The 20,422-nt window shown below is 40.6% G+C and overlaps 1 protein-coding gene across 50 annotated transcripts in view; it reads left to right on the forward strand.

The window, feature by feature from the left end:
* Window positions 1–20,422, forward strand: part of LOC129023809 (ras-related protein Rab-40A-like) — a 194,516-nt gene that overhangs the window by 54,172 nt on the left and 119,922 nt on the right. For 25 of the 50 annotated variants that reach the window (XR_010125410.1, XR_010125407.1, XR_010125397.1 and 22 more), the window contains 2 exons: window positions 3,864–4,039; window positions 16,668–16,732. The gene's annotated coding sequence lies outside the window, so the exon portion shown is untranslated. Of the gene's footprint in view, window positions 1–3,863; window positions 4,040–16,667; window positions 16,844–20,163; window positions 20,243–20,422 lie in introns of all 50 variants that reach the window. The other 25 variants (XR_010125408.1, XR_010125399.1, XR_010125394.1 and 22 more) reach the window with 4 other exon arrangements.

A 20,422-nucleotide genomic window follows, 5' to 3' on the forward strand; every position in this document is an offset into this window, starting at 1 on the left:
TCTCATTCAAATCAAATATGGATGAAAGTCAAGGCATGATTTATTCTGAGGCAAATTCCCTCAAGCTGTGAGCCTATAAAATCAAAACAAGTTATCTACTTCCAAAATGCAACAGTGAGACAGGCATAGGATAGATATTCTAATTCCAAAAGGGAAAAATAGGCAAGAAAAGAGGAGTAACGGGTCCCAAGTAAGTGCAAAACTGAACAGGGCAAACAACGTTAAATCTCAAAGCTGGAGAATAATCTTTCTTGACTCCATGTCCCACCTTCTGAGCACACTGGGGTATGGGTTAAGCCCCCAAGGCCTCAGGAAGCCCCACCCCTATGGCTTTGCTGGGCATGGCCCTTGCAGCAGCTCTCATGGGTTGGAGTCTCCTGCCTGCAGCTCTTCCAGGCTGGAGCTGCACACTGATAGGTTTCCAGGTTCATGGTCTCAGTGGCAACCCTATGCCTGTGGCTCAACTAGGCATTACCCTAATGAGAACTCTATAGTGCCTCTGCCCCTGCAGCAGGTTTCTGCCTGGGTCACAGGGATGTCTGATATATCCTTTAAAATCTAGGTGAAGGAAGCAGTACCCCCACAGCTCTTGCATTCTGCTCACTTGCAGAATTAGCACCATGTGGGAACCAGCAATGCTTACAATTTGCACCCTTCATAGGAGCAGTTAGGTCCACTTGAGATACAGCTGGGGCTGCCAGACAGCACTGTACTAGAATGCAGGGATCATAGTCCCAAGACGGCTCTGAGCAGTGAGCCCATGAGGGACACCCCAGGCCTGTCCCTTGAAATCATTCTGCCCTCCTAGATCTCTGGAGTTGTAGGAAAGGGGCAACTTTGAATATCTCTGAAATGCCTTCAGAGTCTTTCTCCAATGCATTGTCCTGCTGAACAACACCCAGCTTCCTTCTTTCCATGCTAATCCCATTATCGGAGAGTTGCGTGGCTGCACCCTTGCATGCTTTTTCATTCTTTATATGACATGAATGTGAATTTTCCAAATATTTATGTTCTGATTCCCTTTTTTTTTTTTTTTTGAGACGAAGTTTCGTTCTTGTTGCCCAGACTGGAGCGCAATGGCACGATCTCAGCTCACTACAACCTCCACCTCCTATGTTCAAGCAATTCTCCTGCCTGAGCCTCCCAAGTAGCTGGGATTACGGGCGCCCACCACCATGCCCAGCTAATTTTTGTATCTTTAGTAGAGATGGGGTTTCACCATGTTGACCAGGCTGGTCTTGAACTTCTGACCTCAGGTGATCCACCTGCCTCGGCCTCCCAAAGTGCTGGGATTACAGACATGAGCCACCATGCCCGGCCCTCTGATTCCTTTTTAATTATAAATTACAAATTCTGTCTTGAAATCATTTCTCTTTTCTTACATCTTACTGTATGCAGTTACAGATGCCACACGGTTCCTCCAATACTTTGCTTAGAAATTTCTTCTGCCAGATACTTTAGTTCATCACTCTTAAATTCTGCCTTCCATAAAGCCCTTGGGCATCAAAACAATTCGGTCAAGTTCTTTGCCAATTTATAACAAGAATTGCCTCTATGCCAGTTTCCAATAATATATTCCTAATTTTCATCCAAGACCTGGTGAGAATGGCCTTTACTGTCCATATTTCTACCAACGTTCTGATCATAATCACTTAGGTAATCTCTAAGAAGATTCAGACTTTTCTTACAGCCATACTCTTCTTCTGAGCCCTCACCAGAATTGCCCTTAATGCTCTATTCATGGCAATGTAGGCTTTTGCTAGCTGGTTCCTCCAAACACTTCCAGCCCCTATTACCCAGTTCCAAAGCCACTTTCACATTTTCAGTTATTTGTTGTTTCAAAACCCCACTTCTTCAGTACACATTTTCCTAATCCATTTTTGTGCTGCTAGAACAATGTCACAGACTGTATAATTTGTAATGAACAGAAATTATTGGCTCACAGTTCTGGAGGTTGGGAAGTCCAAGATCGAGGGGCTGGCATCTGGTGAGGGCTTCTTGTTGTATCATCCCGTGGCAGAAGGGCAAAGAGAGGAGGAGAGACAGCAAGAGGGGAAACAAACTTGTCCTTTTATGAAGAACCTACTCCCACAATAATGGCATTAATCTGTTTATGGGTACAGAATCACCATGACCCTAGACATCTTAAAGGTCCCACCTTCCAACACCTTTATATTGGGAATCAGGTTTCCAACCAATGAACTTTGGAAGACACATTCAAACTATACCATTGTGGATACCAATTAGAAGCAAGTCACTAACTCCAGCTCACACACAATGAGACAGACTATACAAAGGAGTAAATAACAAGAAACAAAAATCTTTGGGTGCATACTTAGATTCTACTTACGATAACATCACTAGGCCATTTCTCCTTACTGATTACTGGGAATGTTTCCTATGTCATGATAATTAGACTCATATAATTTAATATTATAATCTAATTTAATATTACAATTTTATAATGTAATTTTAATATAGTATATTTAATATATTAAAATTAATTATATTTCGTTAAATATTTAATAATTTGATGTTATATATCATATAATTTAGTATTACAGTTTTAAAGTAATATAGTTCATTATATAAATAAATTAAGCAATGCCCTGGGCAGTATTGCATGTGAGCACTGAGAGAGATTAGAGCATTCAAATTCCTGGTGGCTTCAGGACACAATGCCTTAATGAAATTTCAGTTTCTATTACTGAGCAGGCATTACAAAGCAATTTGTCTGATTTATGTAACTGTTCCTAAATTCCCATAATTTAATCTAAATTATACATTAAATAATAGGCTACTTGAATAAGTGTTAAGATGAAAAGAGATGCAAATTAGAGCATTTCTTGCTCATACTAGTTTTGTCAACATTAATTTTCTACCCTCCAGGTAATCTGTTCCAGAAGAAACATGTGTCGTTCTGACTAAGCCCCTGCGTGTCTGTCACCTTAAGAGCCAGTCAATTCATATGGTCCCCATATCAAAGTCTCCTGTGCCCAGAGAGAGGATTTCATTTCAACCATCACCATCACCACCATCATCATCATCACCAAGAGGGGTTGTTGAGTGATCATGGGGAGGAGAGTAAAATGATCAATTCCAAAGCCCTGGTGGCCAGTCATCTACATAAGAAGTCACTGGGCATAGGCAGTGTTTCTCTCACCTTCTTTCATTCTTGTCCCTGTTTTGGAGGACTTTTAGACATGTTCTTCCTCACACATCCTTTCTGCCAAGAATGTAAAATTTTAATTCCACACATAAAGTGGTAACTGTTTATGTACTGTGGTACTTTGCAGGACCACAAACCATTGTAATGTCTACCATCCTCCTTACCATCAAGAGCCAATTTTCAACCCCTTGGGCATAATGTCGCCTCTGTTGATAATGCATGAAATACTGTGATGACAGCAAAGGCTGGACCACATTCCTGCCCCTTACTTGATGTGTGATGCTGAAATCCTTTCTTACCCTCTGTCAGCTTGCCCTTAGTCATCTGTAAAAGGAGACTCACTACGTCTTCCTTACATAACTAGTCTATGGTGTAAATAAGAAATCCTGTACAGCATATATGTCACCTAGTAGGACATCAACAAATGCTTATACTGACCCACTTTTCACCTCCCTCCTAGAGAAGTGATGACTGTTACCTAAGCCAAACAGCACAATTGCCATAGAGTCTACCTGGAAACATACCAAGCAGTAAGAAGTTAAACCTACTCACATTTGCATTATGAATGAAGCTTTGGGAACTATTCCTGTGTTGCAGGAGGGCTTTGCTGAGGGATCAGGGAAAAGGGAAGGAAATAATTAAAACATTTCCTTTAATCCCCTGTCATTTTCTGCCTCCTTGTTTGATCTTCTAGATTGATATTGGAAAAGCAGTTTCTATTGAGCCCCCAAATGAAGAGTGAGTGCAGATGAAGAGGAGGCAGGACTCACAAGCCCTTGACCTTCATTCCAGATCCGTTAGCACCTACAGGATCCTGCACCGGGATTTCATCTGTACTATCAGCTTCTTCAAAGAGAGAGAGGTTGTTGAGTGAGTACCCACAAGGGCACAGTACTAAAAACATGTAAAATTACAAGTGTTTAAGTCCTAGAAGGTTATGATCTATAAAGAAGATACCTGGGTGTCCTTTGGGAAGGGTGAGAGTTAGAATGCCATTCCTGTTCCTTACTAGATGAGTCTGCAAAATTGATTTTACATCAGCAAGTTTAATATAGTCAACTTCAAAATGGGAATAATGATGATTTCTCCACAAAGTTATGAGAGAATCATGCAAAATATATAACTACATGCTTTTAGCTATAAATATATAAATGACATCATAGAGTAAGTGCTCTTTTAAAAATTTTCATTCTCTGAAAATAGTATTACTTAGCTATATCTAATAAGGTGATTTGAGATTCCTTTAAATATGACTAGCCATGCTATCTTGGCCATCTTACATATATGCTGTCTAGACCTAACAGTACAATGGGTGACAGGTGCCTTGCTTTCTTTTCTCACAGATGTTGCCAAATGTCTCTGCAAAGAGGTTGTACCAATTTGTCTTCCCTAGGCCATGTATGGAATTTTCATGGCCCCACATTTTCCATTTAATGAGGATACAGCATAAACACCAACTCACTGATTGAGTTTTCTTTTCTTTTCTTTTTTTTTTTATTATACTTTAAGTTTTAGGGTACATGTGCACAACGTGCAGGTTAGTTACATATGTACACATGTGCCATGTTGGTGTGCTGCACCCATTAACTCGTCATTTAACATTAGGTATATCTCCTAATGCTATCCCTCCCCCTTCCCCCCAGCCCACAACAGGCCCCAGTGTGTGATGTTCCCCTTCCTGTGTCCATGTGTTCTCATTGTTCAATTCCCACCTATGAGTGAGAACATGCGGTGTTTGGTTTTTTGTCCTTGTGATAGTTTGCTGAGAATGATGGTTGCCAGCTTCATCCATGTCCCTACAAAGGACATGAACTCATCCTTTTTTATGGCTGCATAGTAATCCATGGTGTATATGTGCCACATTTTCTTAATCCAGTCTATCATTGTTGGACATTTGGGTTGGTTCCAAGTCTTTGCTATTGTGAATAGTGCCGCAATAAACATACGTGTGCATGTGTCTTTATAGCAGCATGATTTATAATCCTTTGGATATATACCCAGTAATGGGATGGCTGGGTCAAATGGTATTTCTAGTTCTAGATCCCTGAGGAATCGCCACACTGACTTCCACAATGGTTGAACTAGTTTACAGTCCCACCAACAGTGTAAAAGTGTTCCTATTTCTCCACATCCTCTCCAGCACCTGTTGTTTCCAGACTTTTTAATGATCGCCATTCTAACTGGTGTGAGATGGTATCTCACTGTGGTTTTGATTTGCATTTCTCTGATGGCCAGTGATGATGAGCATTTTTTCATGTGTCTTTTGGCTGCATAAATGTCTTCTTTTGAGAAGTGTCTGTTCATATCCTTTGCCCAGTTTTTAATGGGGTTGTTTGTTTTTTTCTTGTAAATTTGTTTGAGTTCATTGTAGATTCTTATTCCAGGACATATTTAAGACATAAAGTGGGATCATTATCTTTGCATTTGGTAATTTAAATGTGAAATATGCCATTTATAGGAAAATAAAATATGGAAAATGAAAAATAATCTAACATTCCAACAAAAGTATATCACATTAGCAAATATTAATAATATAGTGAAACCCATTATTTGTACAGATCTTGAAAAATGAGTATTCATATCTTGTATTTCATTGTGACAAATTAGTAAAGAGATTTTAAGGTGAATTAGACAAATGTTTAATATTCATGCTTTTTGAGGAAGCAGTCCCACTTGTGGGAACTTATACTCTAGTTAACAGCCTGAGAGGCTGCCATCATCAATCATGTGTCCCTCCTGCTCAGTGCTGAGCTGACCATTTGCCTGATTGGCTTGGTGCCTTAAGGACTCCCTGACCCTGTTCCATCTATCCTTTTATCCAAAGAGAAAAATAGGTCTCATGGATGGATGCCCAGTTTCAATGGACCATATACTGATCAAACCCAAGGGTTTATATGGAGCAGTGCTCAGATCCTTACTCCTGGAGGGACAAGTAGATCTCTGGCCTCGTCCCTATTTGGGATAAATCTCTCTTCCTTTCCTTTCTCTATGTCCTCAGAGGCCTTCCCTTTCCTACCAGATAGCAAGCAGTCCAATCTTTCCCTTAAGTTTAAGTTTCCTAAAGAATGGAAGAAACTGGATTCAGACATCTTTGGCTCCCAACCCTGTCATAAACCTCCCCTAAGGCAAGGGGAAGGAACACCAAGCCTGGTTACTTGCTGGAAATGCAAGGAGGGTAAACACAGGGAGGACATACATTAACTTCCTCAACAGTATGTGTCCAGATACATTTGCTAAAGATCTGCCACCAGCACTTAAGGTGCCCAGGTTGCCAGCTGCTATCTCTGGCTCTCTCAGTTTCTGTGGTAATCAAATCCTTTGCCATTCTACTTTGCCCTTGCTCATCTGTAAAAGGGGACTCACAATGCCTTTTTTAGACAAGTTTTCTGTGGGGTAAATGAGAAATCCCATACAGAGTAGATGGCACCTAGTAGAACTTCAACTAATGGTCATCCAGGCCCACCTTTTTCCTCCCTCCCAGAGAAGTGATGACTGTTATCTAAACCAAGCAGCATAACTGCCACAGAGACCACCTGGAAGGAGAGCAGGAAGATGGAGCATGTGCTCACACTTACATTATACATGGACATTTGGGGCCATTTCTGTGTTGCAGGATGATTTGCTGAGGTATTGGAGTGAGATGAGAAGATCGTCAAACCAATCCCCTATCATTTTCTGCCCCCTCATTTGATCTGCTACGTTGATTTGGAAAAGCAGTTTCTATTGAGCCTCAAATGAAGAGAGAGTGCAGATGAAGAGGAGGCAGGAGTCATAAGCCTTTGACCCTCATACCAGACCCATTACCACCTATAGGACCTTACGCTGGGATTTCATCTGCACGATCAGCTCTTTCAAAGAGAGAGAGGTTGTTGAGTGAGTACCCACAAGGGCATAATCCTGGCAACATAAAAAACTACAAGTGTTTGGCTGAGCGCGGTGGCTCATGCCTGTAATCCCAGCACTTTGGGAGGCCGAGGTGGGCAGATCACAAGGTCAGGAGATCGAGACCATCCTGGCTAACACGGTGAAACCCCGTCTCTACTAAAAATATGAAAATTAGCCAGGTGTGGTGGCGGGCACCTGTAGTCCCAGCTACTCAGAAGGCTGAGGCAGGAGAATGGCGTGAACCCGGGAGGCAGAGCTTGCAGTGAGCCGAGATTGCGCCACTGCACTCCAGCCTGGGCAACAGAATGAGACTCCATCTCAAAAAATATATATAAAATAAATAAAAATAAAAATAAAAATAAACAAACTACAAGTGTTTAAGTCTTAGACGGTCATCCGCTATAAAAAGAGACAAGTGAGGAGAGTGAGAGTTACATCCCCACTCCTGATCATTACTAGATGCCTCTGCAAAATTGATTTTCCATCAGTGAGTCTTAGTTGGTCATCTGTAAACTGGAAATAATGATGCCTTCCTTACAGACTTGGAGAGAATTATGCAAAATATGTAATTGTACATTTTTGGCTATAAATATTTGTGCTATTGTAGAGTAAGTGCCCTTTTGCACCTTCTTCCCCTCTGAAAATAGTGTTTCTGAGATTTCTCTAATAACGTGACTTTGGGACTGTTTAGATATTATGAATCCTGACCATTTTTGTACCGTTGCCCAGGCTGCTTGATTCCATCCCTGGCTCCATTAGTTTGTGTGGTGAGCAGACTCTTTGCCATCCAGCTCTGTGCTTAGGAGCAAGTGCGTTGTAGTCATATACATCCATGAAGAGAGCATAATCGTACCTCACTAGTAGGGTTGTCATGAGAATTAAATTCAATCACTAAAGTGAAGAACGTGGAGCTGGACCCTCTAAACAATGTGTTCCATCAATATTAGTTGCCTTTCCTCTCTGGATCAGAAAACTAATGTGGCTCCTAACCTGACCCCTCAGGTAGGACTCCTTCACTTGCATGCACACCAGAATTAGCTTGGAGATCCTTTTCTAAACCTTTAGCAGAAACTCACTTGTTGTTGGAAATAAGACTTCTATATCAAAGTCCATTCAAGTGATTAAGCCATAGTAATATGGGCCTCAGAAAGTAGATATTCCATTTGACACCTAAAGTGTTATGTGAAAACTCATTTCCCCTTCATTCCATCTGTGCCAGGTATGACCAGCTTTTGCCTTTACTGCCACTCTGATCGCTCATTTCCTTAGACCTGCCCATTGAAAGAGCTCTCTCAGATAATTGTTAACTTAGAGATTCACAGCTCTTGTTCCTCTGTGGTGTCTCCTGTTTCAAGAGCCCAACATGAAAATATGACATGCTTCTATGATGTTAACGTGCTGATAAAATGAGAGGACACAAAATAGCTTATTATCTGGAAATAGGATGCTGATTTTTATCCCTGACCCCAAATGTCATGAATGAGATGATGAGATGGCAAGTGACTGATGATGCTCTATTCTTCACAAGATGCCATCAGCTGGAGATGGAAGCCCCAGTGTGGGTTCCTGGGGCTGCCTCTACTTCCTTTACTCCCTGAATTATTTTCTGTGGACTAAGATTTGTGCTCCGTTTATGGCTCTGATGGTGTTGGTGTGTGCTTTCTGGGAAGTAGGAATGGGGAAGAATGCTAGGGAGGTGTTAGCTGTTAGGGAAGCCCTGAGAGGAGGGGATTCTGATGTAAGAGAGGATTGAAAACCATGGCCCTAAGTCAGGTTAGCCCGGCATGCATGTGATGTCTAATAATAAGGGGGGTGGCACACTTCCCCTCCTAAGAGGCACCTGAATTTCCTGTGAGGGGATGTCCCTGCCATGTTTGTGTGCCTTGGAAACTGACTTCTGACACTGTAAGGACAGCATTAGTGTTGTCCTCAGAAGGCTGGATGGTGGGGTGAGGGTGGGGGAAGATTGAATCCTCAGAGCAACTTAAAGACCCTACTGACAGAGACAGAACAGCCTGCTCCAGCTGAGAGGAGGGCAGGAGAGATAACTAGGTGGGCAACAGGTGTCTCTTAAAGCAGGAACCATACAGTGGTACATGAAGACCTGGACCATCAACTCTGGCTAAGTGAGATGCTGGCCTGAGATGTTAGAGCACTTTTACATGCTTTCATGAGCTGGAGGTAGAACACAGGCCTGCCGATTCTCAGTTCTGTGCTCTCATGAATTACTGCAAGCTGCCTTTTCAAAGGAAAGGCAGACTTGGTTCTCACCATCTTGGAGACACAGTTTCCTCATCTCAAAAAAGGGAACTGATACCACTCCTTTTATAGGGCGGTGCTGAAGATGGACTGTTATCCTGTATGTGCAGAAAACAAACTCCGCAAATATAACCCTATTAAGGAGACCCTGTTAATGAGACAGACCCTGGGGTCATTGGAAAATGGAAGGCTCAGCCAATGGTGCCGTTTGCTCAGAGCACAGAGTACTTGGCACACAGGGCTAGAAAATGTAGGCTGGATCCATGGTGTGAGGTGTCTCTGGCAGGGAGAGAAGGTGGGTTGCTTTTGAGGATGTTTTGAAGGTATGATTATCTTTATCCACTTTGTTAATGGTGCCAGCATTACCTGGGAGTGCTCTTCCTTCCAGAGATTGTATTTGTCTCTGAGCCTCTGTTGCTATGCAACAGCCTCCTCTGAGCTCAGAGCATGATTCAGCGATACTGGTCTGAGCTGCTGCATCAAGAGTCCTGGAGATGAGATGACAGAGAGGGAGTGGGAGAAGGTCTGGGAAGTCTGTACAGGAGTGGAGTCTTGGGGTCTTGAATGGCCTGCTGTCTGGGAGGGGCCATCTCTAGAGCGAAGACATGTCAGCCAACACTGATGAGAGACAGAGCGAGCAAAGGAGATGGATCAGTGAACAAAATATATGGAGTGGACATAAAATGAAGCTTATGCTTAGCCTTTTAATATACATAGGAATTTTCCAAAAAGAATTGGCAACACATTCTCCAAACTGTTTCACGAATGACTCTAAAGACTAACATCTGTTTGGTCATCTAAAAAATTAGGAGCTTTAATTTTTAAGAAAGGAAAACCAAAATGATGATAGATCCCCTTTGCCCATAATTACAGCTCTAGAATTCTCAGATGGTGACTCAGCAAGAGTGGTAGGAGGGAGTAGGGACCTAGGCTTGATGGTTATCAGCCAGGGCTTCTGGAATTTTCCACACATTATCAGCAATCTTGTGTATTCATCACTATCTGGGATCTCTAAGCCCCAAGATAGGAAGCCCAGTCTTCTCTGAGATGGAGAGAAAGCTGTACCTGGGAGTGTGTATTTGGCGTGATAGAGTTTGAGCCCGAAATACACAAACACATACAATGTTGTTGTGTTTTAGCCATAGACACACACCCACATACAAGTACACCCACACCTACTATGTCTAGGCAATTATTTCAAACTGCTTCTTCTCCAATGAGCAATATGTTTTGTACATATTCCAAAAACAGTAGGTGTATGTGTACGTGTTTTTGTCAAACCATGTACAATTTAATCTTAAAATTATTACCTCAGTGGTTTTCTCGATTATAACATTTCAAAAAGTAAAGATATGTATTTATAAAATGAAATATATATATATGGAGAGAGACAGGAAAGAGAAAGTGATAGAAATGATTACTACAGTGAAGCACATTAACATATTCATCTATTCACATAGCTATCATTTTTTTGTGAACGCACTTGAAACCTAATCTCTTACCAAATTTACAGTGTACATTATATTACTATTAACTATAGTCATCATGCTGTATATTAGATTTCTAGGCTTATTTATCCTTCATAGCTTCAATTTTATACCTTTGAACAACAACTCCCCTCTTCCCCCCATCCCCACTCCTGGTAATGACAGCTCTATGCTTCTATGAGCTTGACTATTTTAGATTCTACATGTAAGTGAAATCATGCATAATTCTTCTTTCTATGTCTAGCTTATTTTACTTAGCATAATGTCCCCCAGGTTCATTCACACTGTCACAAATAGTAGGGTCGCCTTTTTAAAGGCCAAAATAATATTCCATTGTGTGTGTGTGTGATTATATATATACACACACACATATATACATAAATAATAATTATACAATGTAATATATATTATATATAATCACACACACATATATATACATACATTATATATATTCATATAATGTATGTATATATATAATCACACACATATACATACGTATATATACATATATATTTATAATACAATATTCCATTGTATATATAAAGTCCTTGATATAAAATGGGGTGGTATATAACCTATGCACATCCTCCCATATACTTTAAATCATCTCTAGATTACTTATGATACCTAATACAATGTAAGTGCTATATAAATGTTGTTATACTAAATTGGTTTTAAAATTTGTATTTTATTGTTGTATGGTTTTTATTTTCTTTTCAGAATATTTTCAGTCCAAGGTTGGTTGCATTCATGTATGCAGAATCCACAGATACAAAAGGTCAACTGTACTTATTTATTTAATTCTCACCACAACCTATGAGAAGGATCTATTGTTGCCTGACTTTAGAAAAAAGGAAACTGAGGTACAGTGAAGACAGAGTTAGCAAGTACCAAGGCGTAGATTTGAACACGGGCTGTGTGGCTCCTGAGTAAATTCATCTATCCAGCGTGTGCTGCTGCCTCTCAAATGATGAGAAAAATCTTACTTTTTCAGGCCGGGCACAGTGGCTCACGCCTGTAATCCCAGTTACAGGGATCACCTGGTGATCTCAGTGATAGATAACACCAGGTAAGCCTAATGGCTCCTGGACTGTTTGGTATATTAATATATTACAGGAAAGCCGGGCACAGTGGCTCACGCCTGTAATCCCAGCACACTGGGAGGCCTAGGCGGGCGGATCACTTGAGGTCAGGAGTTTGAGACCAGCCTGGCCAACATGGCAAAACCCTGTCTCTACTAAAAATATAAAAAGTAGCTGGGCATGGTGACGCACGCCTGTAATCCCAGCTGCTTCTCAGGTGCTGAGGCAGGAGAATTGCTTGAACCTGGGAGGCGGAGGGTGCGGTGAGCCAAGATTGCACCACGCGCTCCAGCCTGGGCAACAGAGCAAGACTCCATCTAAAAAAAAAGAAGAAGAAAAATCTTACTTTTTCATCAGGGCACAACACAATAAAACAGTGGGTTAAATTGTGTCCCCTCTGATTGGAAATGTGTATATTAAAGCATTTCCATTTGCTCTTGACCCCAAATCTGCCTCGCATTTATAGATTTATCTCTCACCTCATCAGTAAAGGTTAGGTTGGGGTGTTCACAGTGTAGAGGAGTCCCTCCCAGAGAGCAGAGTGGTTATCCTTCATTACCCCAACCTGTACAGGTTTTCCAGACCTTCGCCCACTCCTCTTCGTCTCCAGGATACTGTGAACATAGCAGCCCAGACCCCACTCCGCTGCCCCTCTCCTCTGTCAGTCACCTCCTGCTGGCCCTGCCCCACGTTATGCCTTCCAGCCAGTGACTATCAAGGGGCAGTAGAGCTACCTGGTGTTCCATCATATGGATGCCCCCAGAGTATGTTGTTGTTGTTGTTGTTGTTGTTTTACAGTCCTCTTGCACTTTTAAGTTTTTTTCAGGCAGAATTTGAATCATTCGAATGGTTCCATAAGGGTTAATCTAGGTTTTTAGGGAGATATTGTATTTTTTTGGTTTTTGTATACACTTCTTTGCAAAGAAGTTTGATAATGGAGGTGCATTGGTGCCACCTTGTAACAGAAGCCTGAACTGCAGCCTGAACTAGTGTAAGCTGGAAGGTGAAAGGGAGGGACTGTGGTCCAAACTTACAAGATAGAACTTTCTGGAAGTCTGGGTGTAAAAGGTGGCATACACAGGCAAAAAAAGATACTGAAGGCCTCTAAGCAGGAAGTACGGGTTTTTAGTATGTTAAAGAGAAAGAGGTATGTGAGAGGAACTAAAAGATCATTTTAATGTTTATGCGTTGAGACTTGTGGTTAAATAGCTAGAAGCCTATATAAGCAAAAATGGCATCAGACCATTTATGATTTTTGTAACCCACTTTTACTGTTATTGTGATTACCTTTCTGTGTAAATATATTTTTATGATAACATTTGAAATAACTACAACAAAATTTTAGTGTCATTTTTTTAGTGGCCTGGGTATCAGCTCATCATGTGGATGCCCTAAAATTTATTTAATTTGTATCCTAATTACAAAAATTTAGTTCCCTTACTATTTTTTTCTATTACAAACAATAGTATACTTAACACTGTGCTCATATAGATGCAAATATCTTTGTGAGCATTTATTTATAAGTTCCTGAAAATGTCATTTCAAAATCCTTTGAACTATAATATTCTTCAAAATACTATTACTAATTTATATTCCTTATATCACAGTATGAAAATGCCTGTTTTTCCACACATTAAAAATAATGTGAATCATTAATCTTGTCTGCAAGAAATCATTTTTTCATGATTATTTTTATTATAATTTGTTTTTGCTACCTTCTAGAATTCCATCCTATGGATGTGATATTATCAGTTTTACAACTCTATGTTATTCAGAGTATTCTGATAGTTCCTATTACTGACATTCTGTGGATGAAATCTTTTCAGAGTCTGTGCACTGCAAAAGGGCACAGTTCCCATAGCTGTTTGTACTGGTAAGCAGAATGTGTTCCTCCTAGGAGAATTCTGGTATTGTGATAACAGAACATGATTATTGTATAAGAGAGAGTTCGTGTGTACTGACAACTACGTTTCCCTCTTCCTTCTGCCTCTTTATGGCCTTCGGTCCCATTTGGTCTCTAAATTCAGGCTCTGCAGTGAAGGAAGGGAATTATCAGGATGACAGGCCTTAACACTGGGTCCTTATCAACATCTTCCACTATGTCTTTAAGATAAACTTCTAAAAGAGAATTGTTGGTGCAAAAGGTGTACACCTATGTAACCCTTTGCTAGGTGTTGCCATACTGACACCCATAAAGGTAGTTCCGTTTAGGCTCCCCAAGTGGAGTCATGTGGCTGCAGAAGAATGAAGAAACTAGTCATGTTGACATCTAGTCACACAAGGCAGGTGCTGGACTTTGTCATGGATCAACTCTCAAGCCACTACCATAATTGGAGGATGTGGAAGTGATCAGAAGTTATCAAATTTTGCACACAAGCAAAACCCAAGGTAGCATGAAGGGAAAGGGGACAGTCATTGCTTGGAGGAACACAGGAAAGAGTTAGCAGATTGGGATATCGCTACAGTTGTATACATTCATGTTTATATGAAGCAGGTACGTCAAATCAATGTCAGAAGACCAGATCAATATCATATTTTTTAACAGCTTTCTTGCAGCTAAACCTACAGACAATATAATTTATGCATTTAAAGGGCATAATTTGATGAATTTTATTAAATGTATAGCATTGTTCAACCATCCCATAACTAAGTTTTAGACATTTCCATCACTCCAAAAAGTCTCATCATGCTTGAATGCAATTAATCCTTGCTCCCACCCCAAGCCTCAAACCACAGATATGCTTGGTGTCTCTGTGGATTTCTTTACTCCAGAAATTTCATGTAAATGCAATTATATAATATTTGGTCTTTTGCATATATCTTCTTTCACTTCACATATGTTTTGAAGGTTCATCTATATTATGGCATATCCATACTTCATTCCTTTTATTGGCAAAGAATAATCATAATATATCACATTTAAACACATTCATCAATTAGTGGACATTTGAGTTGCTTCCAGTTTTGGGCTATTGCAAATAAGATTGCTGTGTACATTTGTGTACAAGTTTTTATGTAGACAAATGTGTTGATCTTGGGTGTGTACCTAGGAATGGAATTGCTGAGTCATATGATAACTCTATCCATGTAAGGAACTGCCAGATGATTTTCATGACTGATTGTCTTGAGGAGTACAGACTTAGTTTTTCTTGTGATTAGACTAGTGTTATAGGTTTTGAGAAAGAATGCCACAGAGTTGAAGTGCCCTTCTTGTCACATCATATCTGGGTTTACATAATGCCCACATGAAGTCACTGGTGATAATGTTTCATCACTTGGTGAAAGTGGTGTCTGTCAAGTTTCTAATAACTATTTTTTATTCCCTACTCTGTTCTTTAGGAGAAAGTCACAAAATCAGCCCTACCCTCAGCAAGTGGGGTGCAAAATTAAGCTTGACCTCAGGGAGAGCAGATAGCTACATATTTCACTTAGAATTATTTGAAAAAGACAATTTTCCTTCTCTCACCTATTTCTTTATTAATTCAAACTTTTGTTTATATTGGTATGGATTCATGTATACCTATGTTAAATGCTGGGATATTTTATTGAACAAATGCATCACAATAGAAAATCCAACATCTTGGTATCTGTGGTACAGACTGGAACATGAGTGCCAGGGAGATTAGAGCACTCAGATTCCTGGCAGCCTAAGGGCACAAAGCTTTAATGAAACTCCAGGTTCTATTACTGAGCAGGCATTAACAACATAGTTCCCCTGATTTACTTAACCTCTCCTAACTTCCTATAACCTGACCTAAACTATGGATTTCACAATAGGTTACTTGGGTGAAGGTGAAGGTTAAAGGATATACAACTTAGAGTATGATATGATTACAATTTTAAAAACATTAATATCATCTCTCCCAGAAGAAATACCTGTTGTCTGACTGAGCCCCTGTCTGCCATCTTAAAAGACAGTCAGTTCACATGGCTCCCATACACAGGTCTCTTGGCCCTAGGGGCAGGATTTCATCATTATCCTCATCATCACCAAGAGGGGTTGTTGAGTGAGCATCCAAGAGGGATTGTAAAATGACTAGTCCCTAAGCCTTGGTGGCTCATCATCCACAGAAGTCCCCGAGTACATGCAATGTTTCTTAACTTTCTTTCATTATTTATGATCCAAAGGAGGCTTTTTAGACATTCATTTTTTTCCTTATTAGTTCTTTCCTGCCTGGAACATGAAATTTTAATAGCACAGATATAGTGTTAACTGTTTGTGTGCTGTGTGGTTCATTGTAGTGCCACAAACCATTGTAACGTCTACCATCTCCCCACCCTCCAGAATCAATTTTCAGCCCCCTGGGGACAATATCTCCTCTATTGAGAATGCATGGACGTTGTGATGATGGCAAAAGCTGTAACTTCATTCCTGTCCCTTACTTGATGTATGACACTGGAATCCTTTCTTAGCCTCTGTCAGCCTGTTCTTGGTCATCTGTAAAAGGAACTCACAATGCCTTCCTCACAGAACTGTTCTGTGGGGTAAATTGGAAATCCTGTACAGAGTAGATGGCACCTAGTAGGACTTCAACAAATGTTTGTCCTGGCCCACCTTTTCCTTCCCTCTCAGAGAAATGATGACTGTCACCTAATCCAAACAGCATAACTGCCACAAAGACCACCAGGAGATGGAGCAGGAAGTAGAACATTGTGAATGAAGCACTGGGGCCATTTCTGTGTTGCAGGAGAACTTTGCTGAAGGATTGAGGGAGGCTGAAGAAGCTCATTGAACCATTTTCTTTAATTCCTTTTCATTTTCTCCTCCCTTGTTTGATCTTCTAGATTGATATTGGAAAAGCAGTTTCCCATTGAGTCTCAAATGAAGAGAGAGTGCAGATGAAGAGGAGGTAGGAGTCACAAGCCCTTGACCCTCATACTAGACCCATTACCACCTACAGGACCTTGCAGTGGGATTTCATCTGCACCATCAGCTTCTTCAAAGAGAGGGAGGTTGTTGAGTGAGTACACATAAGGGCATAATCCTAGCAACATAAAAAAGTGTCTAAGTCCTAGACGGTCATCATCTCTAAAAGAAGACCATATGTTGTCCTTTGAGGAGAGTAAGAGTTACATCCCCACTCCTGGTCATTACTAGATGCCTCTACAAAATTGATTTTCCATCAGTGAGTCTGAGTTGGTAATCTGTAAACTGGAAATGATGATGCCTTCCTCACAGACTTCTTGTGAGAGAATTACACAAGGCATACAATTGTTTCCATACTTTTAGCTAAGTTAGTGCTGTCATCCAGCTTTTCATTCTCTGAAGATAATGTTTCTGAGATTTCTCTAATAAGATGACTTTGGGATTGTTTGATATGACTAGACATGTTGTTGTGACCATGCTTGTATACCTTTTCTGGTGCAACACGCGTGTTTCTCTCTATAGTCCATGATTAAGAGAGTAGCAGCTGATGGGGGCCTCATTTTGTTTTCTCATAGTCTCTGCAAAGAGGTTGTACCAATTTGTTCTTCCCCATTAGTGTATGAAGTCTTTTCACGTACATTTTCCATTTAAATGGGATGTAGTATAAACACACACTATCAATCATCAAGGTTTATTTCTAAACTCGATAATTATTCTATGATATATTCTGAGGCATAAATGTAAACTATGTCATTTATTTTAAAACGTGATAAAAAAATGAAAAGGAATCTAACATTATAACGCCAGGATATCAGATCAGCAAATATTTAAAAAGTCTTATGAAACTTATTTGTTCAGATCTGTAAAAGCAGGTGTTCTCTTCTCATAGTTGGTTGGGATACATATTAATAAAAGGATTGTACAGTTCAATTAGACAGTACAGCAATGTTAAATTTTCATGCTTTTTGAGGAAACAGTTACACTTGTGGGAATTTAGCCTCCTGATATAGCAGGAAGAGCTCTGGCAGTCATCACTCGTCTGTCCACATGACTCAGGAAGCTGCCCATTTTCCTAGCTGACTCAGAGCCTTCAAGTCCCCTCTTCCTGAGGCATTGTTTTACAATGTAGGTTTTACTATTATTTAGGATAGTGAGGCCAAGGAATCAGGAGACAACTGCCATTAAGGAGATAGTTTATTACTCAAAGTTCCCAAGAGGAGGCACTTTCCATTCCTTATAAGTCCACTCAGAGTCCACCAATTTAGGCAGGAGGTAAACGTGGGAAAAGCCTTTATTGTGGTTTTCCATGGTAAATGACAGACAAGGCAGGATAATTAGGCTTAGGGTGACTACTCGGAATAATTTCAGCAGGTTCTGTGGTGCAGGGGCTGTCCTAAGTTGTCTGGAATTGTTACTGGAAAGAGGTTCTGATCCAGACCCCAAGAAAAGGTTCTTGGATCTCACTCAGGAAAGAATTTGGGGCAAGTCCATAGAGTAAAGTGAAAGCAAGTTTATTTAGAAAGTAAAAGAATAAAAAAATGGCTACTCCATAGGCAGAGCAGCCCCGAGGGCTGCTGGTTGCCCATTTTTATGGGTATTTCTTGATTATATGCTGAACACGGGGGTGGATTATTCATGAGTTTTCCAGGAAAGGTGTGGGCAGTTCCCAGAACTGAAGGTTTCTCCTCATTTTAGACCATATAGGGTAACTTCCTGATGTTGTCATGGCATTTGTAAACTGTCATGGTGCTTGTGGGAGTGTCTTTTAGCATGCTAATGCATTATAATAGCAGTGTGGACAACCAGAGGTCACTTTCATAGCCATTTTGGTTTTGTTGGGTTTTAGCTGGCTTCTTTACTGCAACCCATTTTATCAGCAAAGTCTTTATGACCTCCTATCTCATCCTGTGACTAAGAATGCCTTGACCTTCTGGGAATACAGCCCAGTAGGTCTCAGCCTTATTTTACTTAGCCCCTATTCAAAATAGAGTTTCTCTGGTTCAAATGCCTCTGACAGAATCAGGTTCTGGTATGTTTAGGGGAGGGTACTATTGGCCTGGAGTATAAGAGCCCAGTAGAGGAGGTGTGAGTGTGTATGTGTAGGTGCTCTGGATTAGTTAGTTTGAATATAAAAGGTGTGCTCCTTAGGTGAGTTCTTTGTTAGGACTAGGAATTAGCTAACCCTGGAAGGAGTAGTCCCTCCCCAGTTAGCAAGGCCTCAGATGCCAGAGCATCAAGCATACAAGAAATAAGAAAAAAATGCTACCATTGTTATCTATCCTTTGATCCAAACAGAAAAATCTGTCTCACACTGGATACACACTCTAGGTGGACCATCCAGGGGCCACTCCAAGCTTTGATATGGAGCAGTTCTCAGGTTCCTACTCCTAGAGGGACCTGTAGACCTCTGACATCATTCCTGTCTGGGAGAAATCTCTCTTCCTCTTCCTTCTCTGTGTCCTCAGAGGTCCTCCCTTTCCTACAAGATAATAAGCAGCCCAATCCTTTCCTTGAGTTTTCATAAAAGATGGAAGAAATACTGGCTTCGTGTCTGAAGCTTCTGCTTCTAGCTCTGCCACAAACCATTCCTGAAGCAAGGGGAAGGGGCACCAAACTTGGATCCTTGCTGGAAATGCCACCAGCACCTTAGGGTGCCCACATTGACAGATTCTATTCCTGGCTCTAGCAGTAGGCCTGGTGAGCAATGTCTTTGCCATCCTTCTCTGGTAAGGAATATGTGCTTTGTAGTCACATCCATCTGTGGAGAGAGAATAGCAACACCTCACTAGCAGGGCTGTTGTGTGGGTTAATTCCAACTACTAACGTGAAGAATGTAGCACTAGGCTTGGCTAAAAATCGGCTTCATAAATGTTAGCTATCTTTCCTCTTTGGGGCCAAAAGTTCATATGACTCCTAACCTGCCCCCTCACCCAAGCTTCCTTAACCAAATTGCAGGTCAAAATCACTTCGGGATCCCTTTCTAAACCCTCATTTGAAACTCTTTTGTTGGTGAAATAGGACTTCTGTATTGAAGGCCATTCAAGTTATGAAGTTGTAATAATGTGGGCCTCAAAAAATATATACACCAATTTGGCAGCAACAGTGTATCCAAGTGTTCATTGCCCGTTTATTCCACAAACACCAGGTATTACCAGCTTTTGTCTTTTTTTTTTTTTTTTTTTTTTGACAATCTGATCTGCTTGTTTTCGCCAGACCTTTCCCATTGGAAGAATCATGTCAGATGGTCATTAAACTTACAGATTCACAGGGTCACCCCTTAGACTTTCCAGATTTAAAACAAAACAAAAAAGTATGACTAGTTGAATTTGAACTTCAGATAAACAAAATTATATACATTAAAACATTCAGATTTACCTAGATGTACTCTATTTTATCTTTCTACCCTTCCCATAGAAGACTCTGTATTGAATCAAGGTGCTCTACATGGTAGCCTCCACTAAGCTCGCAGCAGATGCCAGCATCAGTCATCCATGTAAGTGAGCTTTTTTGGAAGTCCCAGAATGCATTTGTCTGTATTCAGATGATTGCAGTCCCTGATGACAGATACCACATTGAGCAGAAATCATCCAGTGGAGCCTAGTGAACACACAAAATCCTGAGAGATAATAAATGGCTATTATTGGGGACATTTTGTTAAGTAGAAATGAATATC

Source organism: Pongo pygmaeus, chromosome X (assembly GCF_028885625.2).
Source record: "Pongo pygmaeus isolate AG05252 chromosome X, NHGRI_mPonPyg2-v2.0_pri, whole genome shotgun sequence".
Classification (NCBI taxonomy): domain Eukaryota; kingdom Metazoa; phylum Chordata; class Mammalia; order Primates; family Hominidae; genus Pongo; species Pongo pygmaeus.